The sequence below is a fragment of the Sabethes cyaneus genome, chromosome 2 (genome assembly GCF_943734655.1).
Source record: "Sabethes cyaneus chromosome 2, idSabCyanKW18_F2, whole genome shotgun sequence".
NCBI classification, from domain to species: Eukaryota; Metazoa; Arthropoda; class Insecta; order Diptera; family Culicidae; genus Sabethes; species Sabethes cyaneus.
Window position 1 is genome coordinate 239,563,060 of NC_071354.1, and position 21,630 is coordinate 239,584,689.

Consider the following 21,630-nt stretch of genomic DNA (forward strand, 5'->3'; position numbering starts at 1 on the left):
GCTGCCCAGGACGAAACGGTAACGGAAGAGACGTTCATCGAACAACGACGATGCTCGATGGAGGCATTAATTGTTTTTTCGTTGCCGGATTCTGAAATGAGAGATGAAATAGGCCTGTTAGAGGTGGTTCTGTTTGAGTTTGTTTCTGCAGTTCAGGTATTATAGGATGTGTATGCCAATAGAAATTATATAAAGAATTCAAACTTGTAATTGATCATTTCCATTTCCAGTCCACTTGTGTACCATAACTGGTCCACTCGCCCTCTAGCACTTCCATGCAAGTTTTCCGATTTTTCTTGCTACCTGCCATGTTGGTTGCATAAGCATTAGGCGTTTCACATAGGAAGAGTGTAGTCGCTGTCAGATAAAGTTTGCGCAAGCGCCATCTAACCAGTTTCAAGTTTCAACCGGTTCGGCCATACAAAAGGCACTTTGCTACCATTTCACCATTATTCTAAGGCAGCGATGCCAGATCTAGGGATCTTTCAACTATCTACGCATTAGGACGGTTCATAGCCTTTACGAATATTTTTAACTGTTGGTTAAAATTTGAAAACAATGCGAACCTGAGAGAGATTCGCGGATAGGAAAAAATCCAACGTCAAATGCAGCCAGTTCGAACTGTCAACTGCAGCCAGTCGTTATTATTTGTCAGAAATGGAAAAGTATTGGTAACTCATGCAAGTTTTCGGATGGTAGTTCTGAAGGAAAACTTGACAAAAGTTGAAGTTCCGATTTATTGCATGTTTCATACAGTATTTTTGCAAAAGCTGATGTACCCACAGACCAACTAGCAGCAAAAAATCACTCCAAGACGCGCACTTATCACCCTTATCACCAGGTCTAATGTAGAATGCACGAATGCGCTTGAACAGTCAGCCAGAAAATGAATACAAACATAATAGGAAAAATAAAAACGGTCAAAGCATGAGAAAAAAAGACCGTTTTCGCGACTCTCTCTCAGATGCGAACTAGTCAATAACCATTTTTCATAAACGTACACTCAAATGGTGTGCAAATTATTATTTCCAAGCAACTAAAATTAACTATGGACAAGCGCCAGGTAAGAAATAGTGCACAATTTTCTTTCGTTTTTTATGTCCAACGCTTTACCCACACACTTAAAAAATGTGCCGAAGACAGCAAAATTTTGCCGAGATTTGGACAGCCGAGCGTTCGGTAAAATTTTTTATGATGCCAAACGTTAATAAAGATCCGTAAACGTCGATTTGCGAAACTGAAATTTTCACCGAACGCTCGGCTGTCCAAATCACGGCAAATTTTGTTGAGTTTTTTAAGTGTGCAGTAATTTTTCGAATTAGATTTATTACGAAATTCAAATAAGGCACGTAAATTATTCCTAGGAAAATGACAGGAGACTGATTATTTTGTTCTGAAAGTTCTTTTGACGTGGGACTACGTCTTACTTTAATAGGGTGGCATGATAGAAAAGCAAAGATGACTGTGACACGAAAAAGTGATAGATTTTGAACGCTTATACACAGACTAAAGGCCCAGACACAATGCATACGGATTTGACTACGTTGCGGAAATTTGGCAGAAAACCCATGTAAAAACTGTCAAATTGCCGCAACGTAGTAAAATCCGTATGCATTGTGTTTGGGGCTTAACAGATGTAACACTGAAGCGTCAAGCCATCGCCAAAAAACGCGATCATTAGAAAATGTTCACTTAGGCCAAGACTCAAACAATAGTCACTGCGCGAGAACGCGGCTCGTTTGCGCTGGCGCTGTTTTCAGATAATATACACTCAAGTCGCTTTTTACGCGAAGGATACGTCCCGCGTAAATCAAAACTTGGTGCAAAGTTTTGTCTATCCCTTTTACTCTTCAACAAACCTGTGCACCGACTTAACAAATAGAACAAACTTGGGAAGGTGGCAGCACCGTTTCGCGCACATAGCGAATACCATACGAATCACAAAACATATGCCTTTTGAGTTCTTATTAAAAGATTGTATTTTGCAAGTAACTCCTGGAATTTCCACGTAAAGTTAAATTTTTTTTCCAAATTCACTACAGTATTCGTTCAGTTGTCGCCATAGTTACCATATGAAATTGTTAATAATAACATATAATCAATTTAAGTGAGAAGTGAGTGATTTTATGCATCTGATTTCACTGTCTCAATTGCACTCCAAGCAAAATACATGCGAAAATACCGCAAGCGAGTCTGCGTGGAGCACCCTATTGGCAGGAAATCATGTTTTGGATGCCAACATGATAGCGTGAGCATAGCGCTTCGTCGCTACGTTTCACTCGACAGCCTCGAGATAATTAAAAGCTATTGTAATTATTTTGAAATTCTTAGAGTTATTTTATATAAATCAGCAATCTTTCATTATGATTAAATGTTTGTAGGGATGTTATCATACAGCTTCTATATTATAAAAGTTTAGAAATGTTGGTGGTGATCAAAGACAAATAAATTTTAATTATAAAATGTTTATGTTTTTATTGTCTGAGGGGTAAAATAATCATTCAAATTCACCACCACCTTAACCAACTTACTTAGGTGGCTTGCCGTCCTAAGACAAAGCGTGTTGAACAAAGTTTCTCCATGTAACTCGGTCGAGGGCTACCGCTGTCCAATTCCTCGGACACCGAGTACTCTCCGCCAGATCTCGCTCCACTTGGTCTAACCATCCTGCTCGCAGCGCTCCTGGTCACCTGGAACACCATCTTTGCAGGGTAGTTGGCCAGCATCCTTGCAACTTGCCCTGCCCATCGTATCCGTCCAGCTTGAGCCACCTTCTGGATACTGGGTTCGCCATAGAGCTGTGCGAGTTCATGGTTCATCCTCCACCTCCATACTCCGTTCTTCTGTACGCCGCCGAAGATCGTTCTTAGCACTCGTCGTTCGAAAACCCCGAGCACTCGCAGGTCCTCCTCGAGCATTGCCCATGTTTCATGCCCGTAGAGAACAACCGGTCTAATAAGCGTCTTGTACAGGGTGCACTTTGTACGGGGTTTAGATTGCTCGACCGCAATTGCGTCGACTACTTCAAATTCATCGCCGTCGATCAATATACAGCGACAGTATGTCCTGGGCTCAACATTTGACAGCGGGCCCAAATCAAGCTGCTGGCAGTCGAGTGAAACGAAGTGATGAAATGCTATTTCATTTTCACTCACGGTGAGATGTTGGTCGCAAAAGCATGCTTGCCTGTCGATGTCGATTACTAACAAGACTAGCATCTCTGTTATTCTTTCATATAAACGTCAAGCGTCACTATCCGCGGCGCTCCTTTTAGGGAAGGTGGTAAATTTTGCAAAGGTGTTAGTAAGCTCTCCAAAATTCTGTATTAGTGTTTATTCGGCTATGTTGGCATCAATGTTGCAAATTCTCATCACGATGAAGGCTCATCACCTGCTCATTAGCGATTTGAATTTCATCAACTGGCAACTCTATCGTATCCTGATTGCTCGCGATGAATCGCCGACGCAAAAACTGGTGAGCAAAATATGAATTGATTACGCTCGCAAATACTCGCTCGGTATCTCTGTCTCACACTCATCCCCAAGTAGCACACTGTAGATCCATTTAGTTGAAGCAACCGGATTACGACTGAAATTAGTCATAATTCGGTTACCACAACTACTTTGTAACAATCGTGCTAGTAGGGTTGCTAATCATCGTTAATCGCTGTCATACAACCAAGAATGTATTTTGTGATGAAACGTAAATAAGCATATTTTTGGGCAAATTCCAAAAAATAATATTGATCGTTCAAATATAAAACGTTGTTCGTATCACATATACAGTGGACCCCCGTTCGTTTGAACGATTCCTCATGCAAACTAACGGGGTTAGCTTTTAATTTGAACAACTGGTAACCCTAAATATGCTGGAGCTTGTGTGAACTGGCTGCCCTGTTCTTTGTTATTGTTTTGGTAGTTTGATTCAGTTGGCAGTTGCAAGCAGCGAATATTTCTCCGATCAGATTTCTACCATAATCGTTGGGAAAACGCATTGTGAAACAGGTTAAACACGCTAGATCAGTACAAACAAATCGTGTTTATGTGCATTGTCTGCATAAGCAAATGATGTCATATTGAGAATGACATTTGAACCATTTTTAATTTGCACATCGTGCAAACCAACGGGGTTCAAATTAAAAAGTGTTCAGATTAAGAACGGTAAAACGAACGGGGGTCCACGGTAATTATCAACTTGTCAAACGTCAACATATAGGGTAACCAACCTATTTTGGACCCCATCAACAGCTGTACATAATTTGGACACTTCCATTTGATTTTGCTGTAAGTGTCCAAATTATGTACAGCTGTTGAGGGGGTCCAAAATACGTTGGTTACCCTACTTGCGACGCCATACACAACCAGTAACTTCAAGCGGCACACGGACATACAGAATGGTTTCAAGATTTAGTTTCAATGAAATGCAAACTTGGTGCAATATTATTATTATTAATTGGTGCCTCGAAGGTTCGAAGCTATGAACAATAATATATCTTCTTGTGTCACTAACGATGAAGGCTGATAATAACAATATCGTCGGCCACTGTTCAAAATTTGATCCTGCCAACATGTCTGAAAAATCGCTTGGATCTTGTAAACATTTGCAAACGTTGCTGGTGCTTGTCATTGTCAGTCACGAAAAAAAGATTTATGCTGCACTTAACGTGAATGTTGAAAAATTATGAGTAACATGTTAAAATAATTTTATGAGATTAAAAGTCTTCTGGGTGTAGAAGAACGTTGATGTTTTGAAGTGCATTTATGTATTATGTCGCAAAAATATATATTCCAAGTATCTCAGGTGCCAATAGTCGAACTGAAAAACCAACATAAGTGTTAGGTACAAGTTTTTTGACGGCATAATTCTATATCCGATAGCGCTTTTGCCTGTTTTCAAAAATTGATAAATCATAGCTACTCATCGCGATGAGTCAAAATGCGAACTATTCGTGTTTGATTGGCATCACTAGCGATCAAATCATGAATCAAAAATAGTGAGTGATAATTCGCTTTTCTCTCACTCTCATTAAATAATGCTCAGCTAGAAAAGCATTGCCAGAGAATTTGACGTTATGGAATCATCTTTGAGTGTGTTTCAAACCGAATCAGTACTTTTATCGATGAATAGCAACATTGGTTGGCATGACTGTACGAATACAAGTACTTACTCACACTCACCCGGGACTATCTTGGCCGGTAGAGCGAGCTGCCATCAGTGTCTCCCGAATATTGGCAGAACTGCCAGTCTTCTTGTTACAGAAGTCTTCGCTTTCTGCCGATAATATTCATGTCATCGGCAAAGCAAACGAATTGACTAGATTCGTTGAATATCGTGCCTCGCGTGTTGATATCCGCTCGGTTCATAACACCTTGTAGCGCTATGTTGAACACCAGGCATGAAAGACCATCACCTTGACGAAGCCCTCTGTGTGATTCGAATGAACTTGACAATCCAGATTCACCCGAAATCCGAACACAGCGCTGTGTACCATCCATCGTAGATTAATTCGGTTTGATGAGTTTCCTGGGGACATGGATGGAAAAAGTCATTCACTCAAGTGAGCTTTGCTGATTTACGATCAGAAGCAGTCGAAGGCGTAAAGATTACTACCACTAACGCTTAGCAGCGATCCAGAACTGTACTGATTCGCTCTCGCAATAACAAGACGAACGTAAGCGATAGGAATCGGTTTGAACTTGGTTCACTTACGTTCAATTTTAATTCAATAGTATTCACGCTTCTGCTATTAAAATATATTGTAATTATTCTCCATATAGGGTACGGGAGGGTATGTTCAGCAGGTTTCTAAATTCAGTCTATTTGCATCTTCTTTCGCCAATAAAAATACTTTGCCGACATACAATTTTAATATGTTATAACTGTTTTCTCTAGACTGTAAGTAATCTACTATTTTTTATTCAAAGAACGTCAAAACCACCTGTTCTGCCACTAGAACTAGGCCATAGGCAGAAAAAATAGATGCCATCGCTTAATGGGCTGAGAATACCGTCCCGTACACTACCTCAAATATTTAAACACTTTGTATGTTCTGGATAGGTTACATACCTTATTGGAGTAAAACTATAAAATTGTTTCAAATGATGATAGCAATCGTTTTCGTCTCATGAACGATTGAAAAGAAGAAAAACAAAACAAAATCGGATCAGATTCGCTCAGTGGCAAATGTTGGTTCGGTTCATTAGCGTCAGAGTTCACATTCAATTTAGTTCGCTTGCAACAAATGATGCAAACTGCTATGAGAGCACGCTGGGTCTCTCTGAGTGAGCATATAAAAGGTGATGGTTGTGTGAGTTGTATCGGTGATTGAGTATTGCTGACAACATTTTCATGCGATTTTTTACCATGCCTGCCTGGGGAAGCTGTTCTCGTCCATGATTTTCCATAGCTCTTTCCGGTCGATGGTATCATATGCGGCTTTGAAGTCAGTGAACAAATGATGCGTGGGAACTTTGCAGTGTAAATATTTGATCCGTTATAGACCGACCCACGACGAAGCCGGCTTGATAAGTTTATACAAACGGCCGGCTTTTCTGACCCATTTTAATAAGCTCCGCTCCGATGCCATCGTTCCCAGCTGACTTGTTGTTCTTTAGCTGCATGATGGTCTTCTTAACTTCGCCTATCGTTGGGGCTGGCACCTCTTCCCCGTTTGTTGCACCGTCGAAATCGCTTTCCCCGCCGCCATGGTTCTCCGCCTGGGCGCCATTCAGGTGTTCGTCGAAGTGCTGCTTCCACCTATCGGTCACGTCATGATCGTCCGTCAGAATACTGCCAGTCTTATCCCGACACATTTCGGCTCGCGGCACAAAGCCTTTCCGGGATCCGTTCAGTATCTGGTAGAACTTTCGCATTTCCTGAGAACGATGCAGCCGCTCCAGCTCCGCATATTCCTGCTCCTCCAGGTAGCGCTTTTTCTCCCGAAAGATTTGGTTTCGCTGCATCTTCTTCTGTTTGTGTCTTCCCACATTCTGACGTGTGGCACTGCACATCTTGGCCGCCCGCGCAGCGTTCTTCTCATCCACCACCCTCCTACATTCACCGTCTCCATCTCGAGCTCTCCGCTACACTGCTATGGTTGTTTTGATAGTGTCCCAACAGTCCTCGAGAGAGGTTTCGTTCAGCTCGCCCTCTTCCGGCAGCGCAGCTTTGAGTGAATGCGCGTAGTTTGCGGCGACGTCTGGCTGCTTTAGCCGCGTGAGATCTAACCGAGGCTAGTGTCGGTACCGATTGTTGTTCACAACGGAGAGTCTTGGGCACATCTTAACGATCACTAGGTAGTGGTCCGAGTCAACATTAGCACTTCGATAGGATCTGACGTCGATAATCGTGGTCGATCTGTGATTCTCTCTGATTTGGTGACCTCCAGGTGTACTTGTGATGGATTCTGTGCTTGGAGGCCATGTTCTTGGAGGCGGCAAAGTCGATAAGTCTTAGGCCCATTTCCGCTTAGGTCCGCTGGTGTGCGCTGAACCTGCCAATCACCGGTTTGTATTCCCCCTCCTGGCCGACCTGAACATTGAAATCCCTGATGACGATCTTGATATCATGTCAGTATTCACTACTATTAGACTTAGTTTTCGCTACAATGACTGTGAGTGTGCGTGATCCATAACGATGGTCGGATAAGACGCCGTTGTGCACGATTTTGCACGAGAACGCCTCGATAAGATGGAGTAGCTTATCTGGAGCTTTTCTACGCCTAAGTCAAACGCTTTTTCGATGTTAGCCAGCAAAAAATAGTAATTCGTTGATCTGCTCTAATTTAATGCGAAGCGTTGTGATATGGCCAGCAGAAAATTTAGCGTGCTACCGCCAGAGAGTAACATCGATCTCCACCTGGATTCGGTTGAGGAATACCTTACAGAGTACTTTGAGAGTAATAAGTACAGAACAATTTCTTTTCTAGAGCCCCGTGAAAATAAAACTCAGTTATTTAAATTCTCAAGTCAGAGAATTTAGTATTTTGTATTTAGAAATTACGTTATCGATACAGTCAACTTTCGTTCGTTGGGCTATCTTTAACTGGGCTACGTTTTAATCGGGCTCCCGTTAATTGGGTTATAGCCCATCTAAAACGAAGTCAAACGTCATTTCTGACAGCGTATTTTTTCTTCCGAGGGGCTCTTGAATATAGTTCATTCACATGTGGAAAATAATTTATATAGAAAATATTAAAATTAATTGAATGGAACACAATTGCTTCATATCGTTTTCCGATCCCTTATGAACTTGACCCTTCTATTTTTAGCATCTCACCGTGATGCTAGTTAAAAAACAGTTAAAAATGCTAATATATATTAACATTGTAGCATGAAACTTGTTAAACAATCTACAATTAAATTTCAACAATGAAAAGATTAGGTTCCACTCTTGGTTCCACTTTGATTCTGTATTTAATATAAGTGTATATTTTTTTAAACCTTTCTGTGACGATTTCGACAAAAACAATCGATATATCCCTCGGTTTTGACATCTCAGCCCAATTAACGAAAGTCTTTCACTAAACGGGCTAAGAGCTTAGTGCAATTAGCGAAAGTTGACTGTAATTCAAAATTATGAAAACTTAAATCGCTTTTTACGCGAAAGATGTGTTTCGTCAAACAGCGGAAAGTTCGAAATTCCATACTGCTTTCAAAATTCGTGTTTAAAACCGCGTTAGGTTAATTCCGAAAATCGCTTAAAAACACGGGAATATAAAAAATCTTGTAGAATATAACAACATAAATTTCAAAATTCACCTGAAAATAGTCGCGTAAAAAGCTACTTTATGACTACATATTTGATAATGAAGTGACTTTAGCGGCTTTGTGAAATACGTGACAACAAATCAACAAATATTTTAAATATTACAATTAAATTTTTTATCTGGCATCCCTGGTTATCGGCGAGGCGACGCGAACTGTCAAAAGGTCGGAAGAAAAAGCAAAGCGAACAGTCGCACCAGTTTGTGTCTGTGTTCGTGTACAAAAATCTCGTTCGTTTGCGTTTCGTTCGTTCCATGCCATCAAAGAAAAATAGCCAGCAGCAGCTTTTTCGTTCGCGTTGTGCAGTGCGATTGTGCTAAAATTCAATACAATTTGATCAAGTGCATCATCCGGATTCCGATATCCGTCCAGTGGCATCCCAAACCTGTTGCATTTAGTGTGGCCCCCGACGATTACGGTAAGTGTTCGCTCGATTACTTTCAATTTCCCATCGAGAAAAATGAACCGTTTTCTCGCGTTCGCTCGGTACTGCGCCACTCCTGAGCTGAGCTGAGGGCTGAGTCACTTTGTCATCATCAGAAAGACAGACAGCGAGCGGAGCGAGTAATGTTTTTACGTGTCACAAAAAGGTACCGTTTTATCTTGGGCTTCGATTCGATGCCTTCTTCCACTAAGCTGTGTGGAATTGCATTCCGGAGGAACTCGCAGATTGATTCCCCCTTTTAGTAGTTCTTTTTTTTTCGTGATGTCGGTTGCCTTCATCGGAATGCGGTAATTACGCTATTTTTGCTTGCGCAAAGCAGTATGCTAACAACAGGTCTAAATGCTGCTGTTGCTATTGTTGTTATTGTCAGTACGGACAGTACAAGAGTACAGTGTTTCGCCGGTCGCAAGTGAGCGACCGACATGGCGAAGGAGAATGAAAGCGAAGCTTATTTCAAACAATCGAAGTTTTCTTTAGAACTTCCGAGATGAGTCATTTTTTGATTAGATTATTTTTCGGCATAATACCCAGCCAACTCTAGCTATTAAACTGGTTTGGACAGGAGGTTTTACGGGGTCAACTCGACCGTGGAAACCAAACCGATGTGCATTGTCTTCTCATCACCACTGTCACGCTAATTACCGTTAGGTTTCACTAATTGAGCTGTAAAATGTGACTACAATATAAGTGACCTTTCCATTAAGAAAATCAATTAAATTGTAAATAGATTGGATTTGTAAGTTCAACGCGTTCAAGCATCTACTACGGATAAATTACATCATTCGCGATTGCTATCGTTACGATATCGTATAACGTAGTGATGCGTGTCGTTCGTAATTAGTGATACCGGGTTGTTGGTGAGCTTTTCAATCAGATATTTATAACGGTTATTTATTTCAATCATAGGAGGACTTGGGGCAAGCGAGACCATCAGTTATATTTTGGCTGAACCGCTGAATGGCCATCCAACTGTATGCAAACTTATAAGTTCTTCCATTTGTGCTTTAGATTCGTCATCTTAAAATAACATTATCGAGTATCAGTTGTCTAAACAATTGCCACTCACTGCTTTCCGTACAAAGCAAGTTTATTGTTTGGCTTCAACTGGCCATCAGCACGTTCTGCAGCAAATTTCTACATCAAGTGCTGTTTAAAACAGCCCAAAATGAAGTCACGTTCATCTTCGAACGGATAATTTTCCTCCGATCAGTACCAACGCTTGAAGCCGTCATTTCATTTATCTTATTAGGCTTACCTTTTCCAGATCCGGATTTTTTTCCGGCATGTTGTTAGAAGCAAAAACTCAATTATCATTTATGGTCCATCATTAATGCTCTGCACATCCCGACAAATGAAGCTACTTTCGCTTTCGTTCCCAACGGGGGAAGACCGTAAAATTTACGCAAGTTTACCCTCCAAACCGGCAGCGTCGGAGTCAGGCATTTGACACAATGCACCGACAGTTGTCAACAATCTGACCCTGACTTCAAACTTCCACAGGATGCCCGCGTCGAATTCCCAAAGCATAATCCGGTACCGAAGATAACCTCACTTCATTGATGGAATCACTGTGTAATTTGTTCTGTTTCTCTGAAAGTTAGGGCACAGCCTAAAGCGCCAGCATTTCACCAATTAAATTTCACATCAACCCAAAAAGTTGTTCAATCCGGTCGGCTTCCCGTCCACCAGAAGCAGCAGCTCTCTTGTTTTGCTCGACTCAAATTGACTGACAAGGAATCCGAGAACCAGAAAACAAAAAAAAACTAGAAATCTACTATGCGGAAGAAGAAAAAAACAAACAAACTTGTACCCATAACAAGTCCAGTAACAAGGTGACAGAAGGCCACCGAAATCCGGGCAGCGGAAAACCTTTTTCGGCAAAAGACAAAGACTAAAACAAAACACAAACCCCCACCGGATTTCCACGCCAATTTCGCAGCCATCCCTCAATCGTCGCCGTATTCGTCGTCCTCATCGGAGTCGACGTGGTGCAATATAAATAATGATAAATTTTGCCCAAATTAAGTTGCCTCCTTCGGAGAAGATCGTGAACAATCAAGTTTTTCAGTTCGTTTCACCGTCCTTGGCAAGGACGGCACGAGCGAACCTGGAGGGACGGACGGACGGGGTGGGAAATGACTTCAGCAGGCTTATTCCGGTTTAATTATGCGCCCGTTTTCTTTTTTTGCTTTCGTTGATATTTTCTGCCGGAGTGCCGGGACGGGACGGTCGTATTCGAGCGCCCGGCAAAAGTGCCTCCCAGCCCAGTGTGCTTTTCCGAGTCGGGCGACTTTGGGGATTTTTATTTATTCTTTTCTTTTATGTTGCACTTTCTTGACGGGATTTTACCGTCGCGCCAGTGATTCGATAAGTGTGCAAACATTGGCAGGGTCAAGACTCGAGTCGAGGCCATGTTTTGCATAGTCCGGGGAGTTCCTTAGTCAAATATCAGGAAACAGATTGGTTAGGAGCACTCGTCGTCCCAGAGGTGGGGTACCGACTTCTTTTCAAAATATGTTTTGACCTGGAGAGCCTCAGCTCAAATGGAACGAAACAAGTTGATTTGTCGTAAAAAAATGTTTGACTTTTTATCTCACACTTGCATGTCAGTGCTTAGGAAGAATTTTCTCGACGTTTAACCAAATCTTCGTCTACTTTATTTAGGCCTTGTTTTAAAACCTTGAGCCGATTGTGAGTTTTTCAGTCATAATTCAACATGAACACAAAAATGCTATCATAAAATTTTTGTCATTAAATGATTACGATTTGACAAACAAGAAAAAACCCGATAATCCACCTGGTGTTAAATGGAACCTTTGTTATACCATCTTACGAAACTTAATTGAGGAAGTAGCCTTCCTCGAGACATTTTCTTAGATCCGTTCTAAACATATCTGGAAATGTCTGTAATGCCGCTTCCAGCGCTATTGGGGATTCCATCTAGACCAGACGGGTTCTTAGCTCTCATACCTTTCGCGGCAGCTGCTTTCAGAGTCATGGAAGATACAGAAGTTAGTACACCTACCGAAATCAGGAAAGTCCCCGGGAGATCCAGCAGCTTACAAGCCCATCCGTCTGCTGGACACACTCGGTAAACTTTTAGAGAGGATTATTCTCAAGCTCAACCGGCTTACAAAATACGCGGAGATCGAACAAATAGCGCCAGTTGGCACGCCATCGCTGCAGCACATAATGTGGGTCCCTGTCTACCTGTGTAACATCCTCAATAGCTATTTCAAGAACCGCTTTCTGGTTTATGAAACGAACATCAGCCTACGATACTATGGAGTCGACTATGCTTGCAACAAAGCAGCCAGGCCTTCAAGAATTATGCCAAATAGTGCTGGTTCAAATAGCAGCAAGAATCGTTATCTGGTTAGCGTATCTTGCTCGATACTGTGATACGTGGGTTCAACATGGAGTGCAGCACTGGACACCCAGCGGAATGGGACTAAATGGGAAGGAAAACAGCTCGTGTTATCGCCGGAATGACCCCTATTTGCATTACACTGGCCGTAGACAGTAATGTGATAGGCAGAAAGATACTAGAGGAATTCGCAAACGGACGAGAGCGGAGTCGATAGCCAAGCAGCAATCAAAGTGGAACACTGCTACGAACGTTTGATACCGAACGTGGTCAGTTGAGTCAGTAGGAAGCATGGAGAAGTGAATTTCTATTTGACGCAATTTCGATCAGGGCACGGTTGCTTCAGGCAGTACGTGATGGCGATATAATCAAGGAGGCGACGTAAATTAAGTAGTCTTAGTAACAAAATCAACAACGAAAAACAAATTAATGTTATAGCTTGCAAAATAAACCTTCATTCCCATTTTGTTTGTCAACCAGTTCACACCGTAACTATTTAATTCCTTAACTACGTTCTGCTATCCAAGAGGTTGTGGGCCAGCAGTTGTGAAAAATGGAGAGAACTGGAATCATCACTCAATAACGAAAACTACGATTCCTGGAAGTTTGAAGTCGAATTTCCGCTAGTAAGAGGAGGCCTGTGGAAGTTAATCGAGCCGGGCTTGAGCCTGAAGCGGCTGCTGACGGATCGAATACTGTGGCGTTGATTGCTTAGGCTGCTGCTCAGTCGGAGTCAGCACGGTCTAATCCGGAACACCAAGACTGCAAAGGACATTTGGGTCAACTTGAAACGGCAGCATGAGAAGAAATTTTTAACATCCAAGGTATGCTTACTGAAGCGAATTTGCGACCTGGAATTCAAGGATGGGGACGACATCGTAGAGCATCTGATCGAGTTTCAAGACCTTTTTGAGAAGTTGGCGAATGCTAGGACAAAATTAGATAACGATCTTCAAGTGGTCCTGTGGTACTATATGTCATCATTGTCATCGGCCACAAGAAGCGCGATTGCAAGCTATGGGTGCGGCAAAATAAAGAAACTGATTCTCAAAGCGAACGAAACCGGAGTGCTGAACCAAAACGGTCCTTTAAGAATCCGGCGAAAGCAAGAGTAGCTGCATCTGAAGGAGAAGCCACAGACTAACAGACGTAACACTTCGAACAAATTTTCTAACAAAACATCGTTTTAATGACACCCCTAAAACTACGCGCTACGCAAAGCAGCTTGCTATAAATGCTATAAATATAATATAGCATTAGCAATGCTATAAATTTACTTGTATATTACCTGACAACCGCGCCAGTGCAAGCGAGCGGCGTTCTCGCGTAGCGACTGTTGTTTGAGTCTTGGCTTAAGTGAACATTTGAAATGATCGTTTTTATTGGCGATGGAATGAGGCTTCAGTGTTACGTCTGTTAGTCTGTGCAGAAGCCTTCGTTTTCAGTGCTCGACATAATCCAGTTCAACACTGGATCGTGAATTATGGTGCCAATTCGCATATGTGTGCAATTCCGGATTTTTTCGTTTCAATTGAAGAGCCAACCGCTGCTATGCCAAGTTTTGTGACGGTTGCTGATGGTAAAAAGGCTCTGGTCAAAGGTGTTGGCAGTTGTCAAATCATGACAAGACGGTAATACGAATAAGATAACGCTTGCCGAAGTGCTATATGGTCCTGATTCGGATATGAACCTCGTTTCGGTTGGGCAACTCGTTTCAAAGGGAGCTACTGTGATTTTCAACCAGATGGATGTACCGCGGAGACCGGATTGCTGCGGTTGCTGTACATAAAAATGGATTGTATCATTTACGGATGGCAGAGCAGTTAACGGCAATGAAAGTAGAGTGTTGCGAAAAAGGATGTGTGCACCACTGGCATAGGAAATTCGGACATCGTGACGTTCATGCTGTGCAGAATTTGGTTCAAAGGCAGCTGGCGACTGGAATCAAGATACGTAATTGTGGAAAGAAAATCATTTGCGAAACGTGTTTGGCTGGAAAATTTACACGTTTACCATTTCCAAAGAAAGCAAACAAGAAGTCAAAGGCTGTAATGGAATTAGTACACAGTGACTTGTGCGGATCAATGAAGACGGTCACTCCTGGAGGTCGTCGATATTTTCTAACTCTTATCGATGACTACAGTAGATATACGATGCTGTATTCATTGCAGAAGAAATCAGAAACCTATGAAGCTATCGAAGTTTATGTGCTGAAAATAAAAACGATGTTTGGAAAACCACCAACGAAGTTGAGGTCGGATCAGTGCGGCGAATCGATAAAGTTCCTGAAGAGTGAAGGCATCCAGCAGGAGTTTACGGCAGGTTATTCACCTCAATAAAATGGCATCGCTGAACGCAAAAATCGTTCTTTGGTCGAGACGGCACGATGCTTACTATTGGCTGGAATGCACAATCGTTATTGGGGAGAAGCCTTCAATACAGCAAATTTTCTGCAGCATATGTTGCCAACCAAAGGAGCCGATTTAACACCGTTCGAGAGCTGACGTGGATTTAAACCAGATGTCGGAATGCTACAAGTTGTTGGTTCGGAGGCATACGTTGGCGTACCTGAGTCTAAGCGTACGAAACTAGAAGCTAAGGCAATAAAGATCTGCACCACAAGGCGTGATGATTCATCGATATAAAAACGATAAGTAGAGATGCGCGTTTCCTGAATACGTATCAAACCAGCGAAGGTATTCCTATTCCAGAATAAGCTGAAGATATTCAGTACTTTCAGTTGCAGCGAATAAAGAATTTGGAATGCCCAAATAGTTCAGAAGAGGATGAGCAGTTAATATGCCGTGAAAACAGAAAATGCCTATTCTTAGGATAATCTGGACGAGTCATTATATGAAGATGCAAGCATTCTAGAAGAGCGTGAGTTCGAGGAGGAGCAACAGGGGATTCAGGAGGAGGATTAACTCGCTGATACGCATAGGAGATTATGCCGGCCTACTAAAGGAATCCCTCCCCATCGTTACAACGCTGCTGAAAATGCTGTTCAACAAGAACTGGAGGAGCTGTCCTGTTACAAAGAAGCGATGTCAGGTTCGGAAAAGACAATTTGGAAGCAAGCTATTGAAGATGAGCTGCAGTCACTTGATGAAAATCATGTATGGGACCTGGAACCTTTGCCAGCTGGGAAGAAAACAGTTGGCTGTCGCTAGATATTTAAAAAGAAGACGGATGAACTAGGTCGGGTCGTGCATTATAAGCCGCGGTTAGTTGCTCAAGGATATACACAAAAATTCGGCGTTGACTGATGAGGTTTTTGCTCCTGTAATCAAATAGATTACTTTTCGGACGCTTTTCTCTGTGGCCAGTTAAAAGAAGATGCTCATCAAACATGTCGATGTGAAGATAGCGTATACATGCGCTAGAAACAAGAAACAGTACATGCGTCTACCACCAGGATACGAAGCGAAAGGAGGAAACACGGTATGCAGACTTCGTACAGGCTTATACGGACTGAAACAAGCTACTAGGGATGGGAAAACTATCATTAATTACTGATAGTTATCAGTAAGCAATAATATCACTAAGTATCAGTAAGGTTTCGCAGTTATTGAGTTATTGGTTACGTGACGTCGTCCTGTTAGAAAAATTAGTTGGTTTAAAGTTAATGGTCGGTAGTTTGCTTACGATAGACGAAAGTGACACAATATATCGTCGTTGTCGTCAGCAGCTTAGAGCCGGGGTGGCTCGTCCTGTTTCAAGCAGTCGTCTCTATTCAACTCGATCTTGGGCCATTCGTCGCAAATTTCCCAGTCGTCTCAAAAGTCATAAATCACTTTCGACTTGGTCAAGCCATCTTGCATGTTGAGTTTTCGTGTTTCTGGTGCCGGTGGGGTTGTTGAAAAGACCAGCGAACACATCACTCGTTCCAATATAGCTCTGATTAGTCGTGTCAGTTTATCCGGAAACCCGGTTTCGTGCATTATGTGCCATAGCTGGTCTCGATGTATCATATGTTGCTTTGAAATCAATAAAGATGTGATCCGAGGACACGATGTACCCGCAACATTTCTGCAAGATCTGTCGGATGGAAAAAATCTGGTTGGTAGTTGCGCGAGCCCCCATGAAGTCCACCTGATAAATTACAATGTAAAATTACAATGAATAATACAGTTATATTACAATTTCCTATTTTTTTGCTACAATACCGTGATGTGTAAAATTACTGATATTTACTGATAGTTATCAGTAACGCACTGAAAATACTGATGGTTATCAGTAACGATTTTTAATGATAGTTCCCATCCCTACAAGCTACTCGAATCTGGAACCACAAACTAGATGACACTCAAGAAAATGGGATTTCGTTCGTCCATGAATGATTCCTACCTGTACGTGAAATGCTCAAATGGTAGAATGGCTTACATCGCTGTGTACGTAGATGATTTTGTGTTAGTTTGTGGCTCTGAAGAAGAGTACAATAGCATCATTGCAGAATTGAATTGCCATTTCAAAGTGACATCCTTAGGAGATATTAAGCACTTCCTGGAAGTTCAAGTCACTCAAAACTTTTGTCAAGATTTGGATTAGAAGAATCAAAACCAAGTAAGATTCCTCACGATCCTGGCCACCTACAAGCAAAGGAGGAGAATGTGCTTCCCAAAAATCATCAATATGCTAGTCTGGTTGCTGGATTGTTGTATGTGGCCACAAACAGTCGCCCCGATATGGCTGCTCCGGTATCTATTCTCGGAAGGAAAGCAAGCTGTCCCACAAAGTCCGATTGGATTGAAGCAAAGCGTGTACTTCGGTATCTAGAAGGAACAATTGATCATGAATTGGTGCTAGGAATGGACACATCACAGCTGGAGATTTTCGTAGATGCTGACTGGGCTGGAGATTCAAAAGAGCGTAAATCCACGAGCGGTTACTTGTTTCGGTATGCCGGTGGAATAGTCGGATGCTCGGAAGCGGATATGTAGCACTAGCTGAAAGCTACTAGGAACTGATCTGGATGCTATGACTGTTTGAAGATTTGGGGATTAAAATCAACGTACCAATCATTATTAATGAACACAACCAAAGTGCTATCAAGTTACTCGAAGCCAATTCAAGTGGACGTCGCACAAAACACGTTGGCACAGGGTTTCATTTTATACGTCACTTGAAGCAAGATGACATCATCCAACCACGATATTTATGCACTAATGAAATGATCGCTGATATGCTGACAAAACCACTTCAACGGGTAATTAGACAAGATTCCGAGAAGCTGCAGGAATTCTTCAGTCGAAGAGGAGTAATGGTGATATATTCAAGGAGGCGACGTAAAATAAGTAGTCTTCGTAACATAATCAACAACGAAAAACAAATTAATGTTATAGCTTGTAAAATAAACCTTCATTCCCATTTTGTTCGTCAACCAGTTCACACCGTAATTATTTAATTCCTTGACTACGTTCTGCTATCCAAGAGTACGAGGAAATATCGGAGCACGTAGTCTTTGTTTGTCCGAGATTCGAGACAGTGTGAAGCGAGCTACCATCTCTTAACGCAGATAGTGAATAGTCAGTGAAATGTGTGGAGATGAGAGAATGTTGCCAGGGTGATAACATCAATCTTGTCCGATCTGCAGCGAAGATGGATAGCTGGACAGCATTGCAATTGTATCAGTTAGCGTCAGATACTCAACAGTGCGAACTTCCAATCGAGGTGGATAATGATGGCGATGTGATCAATTGACCAAACGTCCACATATGACATCTTGATCCAAAGTAATGGGATTCTGGGCGTGGTAAAACCCATGACCGGACTCATATCTGTAGGAATGGGTTTTGTACCCTAAATAATCCCTGTACTCACATTGGGTAAAGTTCATGACTGGCGGAAAACCTTGCGAGAGTAACTGTAATGGAGTGCGAGTCATGGTGGAGAGCATTTCTCAATCAGTACACGTTTCGACGGGTAGCAGTACCCCGCGAGGGTGGCTGTAACGGGGTGCATGTTATGGCGGTTATTAAGTGCGTGAAACGGAGTTTTTAGTAAACATGTCGCTACGAAACGTGCCTTCATCGCAGCCGTTTAATATCTATTCTGGCGTCGTACAGGGTATATAGACACCTAAGACCGATGCTCTTTGTGTTGTTCATCAATGATTTATGCAACTTGTTCCAAGCATCAAAATTTACGTTCGCTGATGAGCACAAGTTCTTTCGTGCGATAACTTCAGTTGATTGTATCGCACCCCAAGAAGATATTGACCTGCTTCTGAAATGGCGTGAGAGAAATGGAATGGAAACTAACGTCAAAAAGTGTCACATTATAACGTTTACTCACCAGTGCAATTCAATCGTTTTCTTTTACTCAATGTCATCCAGCGGACCTAGACAGAGTGCAGACCGTCAAATATCTGGATATTACATTGGACAGTAAGCTAACCTTCTCGGAGCATATCTCATCATGCGTGGTAAAAACATTCGCTGTGTTAGGTTTCATCAAGCGTAACGCTCGGCGAAACACCGTACCGGTGACAGGACATCTGGTGTAGGTAAAGACGATGTCGAATGTGGAAAAGCTGACAAAGGAACATCTAGAGATGGAAGAAATCCATCGAGAATCTATGAAATGTAAGTTGCAGCGTGAAATAGAATAAGCAAGAGGTTACCTATCCTTCGGAATTTGATAATACCTTCGGAATTTACCAATCGTCTAACGGAGCCTGTAGGACTCGGATATCGAAAACCTTGTGCGGCTACAAAAATGTCTAAACGCTCAAGCTCTGGAGATGGTTCAAGGACAGCTGTTTCTAGCGAAATAAGTTCCGGAAGCTATAAAAAAGGTTTGCCAGTTGTATCGGGCATCCAGGGGTACGTGGAGCTACGAGGGGTCATTTAAGAGCTGGTCGAAAAGCTGCCGTACAGCAATAAGTGTGAGTGAATGCGCTTCAAGCGCGTGAAGAAAGGTAACCCTCAGGATATTTATCTGTTCTCTCTCCAAAATAGTATCGGATGACTACGAAGCGAATGTCAGCGTCTAGAATTCAAGTCTGCTAGGAAAGCCAACAGCATTATATAAACACCGATAGCCGATCGGAAAAGGCCCAAACCATGTCGAAGGACACAACAACAGCAAAGCCGAAAGGGAAGCCACTGCCGAAGACAGGAAGAAATTTAAGTTGCGCAAAGTTTGTCAGCGCACAGATCATCAGCCGCGGTACTGCCAGGACTTCAAATATCGGTCATACGCGAACCGGATGAAAATTATCGATTGTGTCTGAACGAATACAGACGAGTCGGCGCCATGGAAGTTTAAACTGAAATGCAACATCGGAGTCCGCAAACAACCTCATAATCGATATCTTTATCAAATCGACGGTGCCATTGAAACTAGCGAGCACATCCAGACGAACAACGTCACGGTTCTCCGGATGAAAAGTTCAAGGTGTCCAATCTGAAGACAGTCCGTACCGTTGAAAGGTTGATGTTGCCTAATCAAACGTTAGACGCGGCGGATCTCGCATGGCAATTCATGCGCATGCGAGGTCAGCCTATGGACAATGAATCAACTAGAGACGCTGATAAGACTAAACAACATTTATTCATTTGCCCAAGTACAAACCAACATTAGAGAAGTGGTAGATCCGATAGTGGTGCGCTGCAAGATCGGATGGTGAATTTCTGGGATTCAATCGTGAAGTACCCAACGACGACCTGATTGACCTGGGTGACCCATGATTGTGGACTGGCTGTACCAAATATCTAAATAATCTGTGCATGTGGCAACCGTGTTCGCAGCTGCTGGAAGGTCCTGATATACTCGTGTCACTACTGTCCGTAATCATTGCATTCCAGGGAAAAAGAATCGCTGTTGACGACGATCAACGCGAGATGTTATTCCAGATGAAAATCATCGCTCGAGTTCTTCCGGAAAGATACCAAGCAATCTTCCTACGTGTTTGTCATGGTCGTTGCCACCTTCGGTTTGACAGGCTCCTCTTGTACGGTGCAATACATTTAAAACTTTGACAGCAGCAGCGGCAAAAATCAAGCGTCATCACATCAGGCACTCAAACATGCAGTTTGAGGCAATCAAATGTGCGAAGAAAGTGCAGTTCTTTCATCTGAAAAGATGTTACGAGATTCGCCGGAAGTACCCCAGAGAAGAAAACCAGTTTCCGCGGTCCACATCAAAGGCCGAAGGCAAAGTGACATCGTACGAATACGCGTGTTGGACCTTACCCTCTGCAGATTGAAAAAAATTACGACATTCGTGATTATTTTGAAGAGGTAAAAGAAGTGTAAATGAAACAACCATAACAATGAAATTATATATGGCTTGTCAGAATGCAACACCATTCTTTGCTAGATGGTTGCATACAAGCATTCCAAGAACGCTAAAGAAATCGGTACTATTTGCGGGTTTCCGAAAAACCTTCGAAAGCTGGTTATCTTGTGGATTCGCAAAAAATTTCTCCGAAACTGCATTGACTCGCTAACAGCTTGCTCCGCTCTCCGGTCAATTTCTTTTCAAAGAGATGTTTTCCAGCCACCAGTACGCGGAATCCTACAACAACACCAGAAAAAGTTGTCTAAAATTTGCTCGTCTGTTAAGGAAAATATTTATTTATCGATCATCATGATGTCTGTGCTAGTAAAGCACTTCAATTGTCTTATCAATTCTAGCGAAACGGTCAAAAATAAGACATGACAATTTTGAAGTTCTTTTTTTTAGTGGAGTCAAATTTGTTTCAATCGTTTGATGGGTGCAAAGCTGTTGAACACTGCGCAGGAAATCGCAGCGCTATTGAAGCAACATCTGGTCAATATGAAATTAAAATTGCTTTTAACGTTTTGTGGATAACACATTTATCAACAAAATGCATTGAGAGGTGAGCTTTAGCTCTGGGACAGATGAAGATGAGGTCACCGAACATGTGGCGAGCGACTTAGTTTCGAACACTGAGCAAATGTCTGCTTTTGTGTGTCAAGTATTAGTCTATCATTCGTCACCAGACGAATGACTATATCCTGCAACAATCCAGCCCCTGCTGATAAGATAGCTTCTCTTGAATGACTCTTCAGATTTGTTCCGGGTTG

At 42.3% G+C, this 21,630-nt stretch overlaps 1 protein-coding gene across 3 annotated transcripts in view; it reads left to right on the forward strand.

Annotated features, from left to right (window-relative positions):
* The first annotated feature begins 8,970 nt into the window (after positions 1-8,970).
* Positions 8,971-21,630, forward strand: part of LOC128738735 (synaptobrevin) — a 54,670-nt gene continuing 42,010 nt past the window's right edge. For 2 of the 3 annotated variants that reach the window (XM_053834079.1, XM_053834078.1), the window contains exon 1: positions 8,973-9,183. The gene's annotated coding sequence lies outside the window, so the exon portion shown is untranslated. Of the gene's footprint in view, positions 9,184-21,630 lie in introns of all 3 variants that reach the window. The other variant, XM_053834077.1, reaches the window with a different exon arrangement.